The sequence below is a fragment of the Lemur catta genome, chromosome 3 (genome assembly GCF_020740605.2).
Source record: "Lemur catta isolate mLemCat1 chromosome 3, mLemCat1.pri, whole genome shotgun sequence".
Classification (NCBI taxonomy): domain Eukaryota; kingdom Metazoa; phylum Chordata; class Mammalia; order Primates; family Lemuridae; genus Lemur; species Lemur catta.
Window position 1 is genome coordinate 234,193 of NC_059130.1, and position 2,411 is coordinate 236,603.

At 62.7% G+C, this 2,411-nt stretch overlaps 1 long non-coding RNA gene across 1 annotated transcript; it reads right to left on the reverse strand.

The window, feature by feature from the left end:
- Window positions 1–334: 334 nt before the first annotated feature.
- On the reverse strand, window positions 335–1,727 carry LOC123634915. The gene is made up of 3 exons (XR_006734007.1): window positions 1,381–1,727; window positions 1,058–1,136; window positions 335–887 (listed from the first exon to the last, which is right to left on the reverse strand). It is a non-coding gene; the product is annotated as an uncharacterized LOC123634915 (long non-coding RNA).
- Between the last annotated feature and the right edge of the window lie 684 nt (window positions 1,728–2,411).

Sequence of the window (2,411 nt, forward strand, 5' to 3'; positions counted from 1 at the left end):
GCACACCTGCCATCTAAAATCAATTCCATTCACAGACAGTCAGGAATGGTCTTCATGAGCTGGCTGGCTCCTGGTGTGGCACTGGGGCCCTGTCTGGGAGCAGGGCCTGGCTTTCCGGTGGTGCTGCATGGCCAGCCTGGTTCTCCTCTGGGCAGGGGACTCACTTAGCTCCCTGGACGGTGACTGCCTGCCTGCCTGTCCTGGAATAATTCTGCTCCTGAAGCTGAGGCCACCTCTAGTTGCGATTCTATTGATAAAATCACTGAATTTATGTCAAGAGCATTTGTACTCATTTTGAAAAATGGACTAGTCACCTTTTGACTAAAATGGTAAATGGAACACAACCAGGGCAATCTTTTCACTACCTGGTTTACCAGAAGGCAAGTGCCCAGGGCTCCGCGGGCCACAAAGAAAGCGCAGCCAGCCACAACAGAGTAAAAAGAAACTGAGTCACAGGACTGGCCCAGTGTGACCCCACCCGCGCCTGATCCCCTGCTCTGTGCCTTGCCTGTGCTCTGGAGGGGACTTCTCAGAACAGCAAGAGTTAGCGTCAGTCAGGGTGGCTGCTGCAGAAGCGAGCCCGGAGGGGCTGAGAGGAAGCTGAGGCCCGGCCACTGTGGGGGACATGCTGGCCCCGGGTTCCCGAGGCGTCAGTGCTGGTCCTCACAGGCGGCAGGGCCTGTTGGACACCAGCACCTCACCCCTTCTCCGGTTCAGCATCTGATGTCCCCTGCTGCCTTTGTGGGGCTCTGAGTGCTGGGCCTGGGGCTGCGGTGCCACCTGCAGACAGGTCTTCGCGCTCTCTTGCTGCTCCGTCCCGTCTCTGTGGCCGCCTAGTGATGTTAACTGGTGCTCCTGGGCGTCCCGGGTGCCCGGGCATCTGTGGGCTGGATAACAGGCCAGTGAGGACAACCTTGGTGGGTGACTCAAGTGATGGAATGTTCCACCTTCCCATCCTGATGCTCCCACGCAGGGACAGAGCATTGCCATGTGACCTGGCAGGGTCTCCTCTCGGCCCCCACAACCTGAGAAGGAGAGGCTGTCCTCGCTTTCTCACCTTAGGCCTGGGCGCAGGTGGCTCCAGCGGTCACCCCTGACGTGAGCCTGTTCTCAGCCCCAAGTGCGGTCCCTGGAGACTGAGGGCGCCAGGTGGCTGGGTGCCGGGAGGCCTCTGTGGGCCAGGGAAGACCTGTGCATCCATATCTCCTTCCCAGGGGCTGGGGGTGGAAGATGCCCACCAGCCACCCCTGCCGCAGGCCCTGCCTTCCTGTCTTCCTCAGTTTCCCTTACTGGAAGTCTCCTTGCCTGGACTCCCCTCTCCGGCCTGTCCTGTCCCATCCACTGCCCATCCCTGGTCTCCACGCGGGTCCGAGACCACACCTGGTTCTGGCGAGCAGTGGGGTCGCGGGGTGTGCTCCCTGGCGAGGGCTGTCATTGGGAGTGTGCAGATGTCCTGGGGACACCTGCTCGGGACACCAGCTCCGCCCTTTTCCTCTCACTTCATCGGGAACAGTGAAGGAGACCTGCGGGGCTTCCTCCTTTCCAGCCTCCAGGTTGCCTGAAGGAAGGGCAGGCCCACCCGGTACCCCCGCGGGACTGGGGCCTCACTGGGGTCAGTGGCTCACAGCGGTTCGAGCTTCCGTGGCTCCTGCTGGGTGTGCGGGGGAGGCACAGACAGCCAGTGCTGCTCTGTGCCGCCCTGGGAAGCTCTCCCTGTCTGGGGCAGCGGCCGAAGCCTCGACAAGTGGCCACTCACATGGAGTGTCCCGAGGAGAGGCGGAGGATTGCCCTGCTGTGGCTGGAAACACGGAAAACTGCCCCAGGGCCCCTGCGCTCAACTGGACTCTGACAGAAGAGCTGAGAACGCCCAATGTGGGAGCTTGGTGCCGCCCGGGGCGTCCACAGCCTCTGAACGGCCTTTGTTCCCCTGGGCCTGTTCACTCGGGCCCCGGGGACCCGGGAAGCGCTGGGCTCAGGGACGCAGCACAGGGAAGTGAGTGCTTCAGGGGTGCCGGCCACTTGCTCCCACCAAGGGCAGTAGGGAGCCTCCCTCCCCTGACTCCAGACTGCCGTGGTCTTTCCATTTCACTGTCCCCAGGCCTCACTGTGACCACCAGGGGTCTCGAGAGCCCTGAGCAGCCATGGCCCAAGCGTGGCAGGCAGGTGCCTCCCCTTGCCCCGGGGCCTGGCCTCCCTCTCGGGCAGGCGCTGCAGCTGGCTTTGCACTTAACTGGGGGCTGTTCCCCTCCTGTCCCCGTCTCCTCTCCCCCAACCCCTGTCAGCTTCCAGGGACCAGGCCATCATGGAGCCCAGGGCATGTTCTGGGGAGGCTGTCTGGGGCCCTGGCAGGACTTGCCTCCGTGGAGACCCGGAGGAGCCGCAGCTCCTTCCCTTTCCTCCTTTTCCTTCTG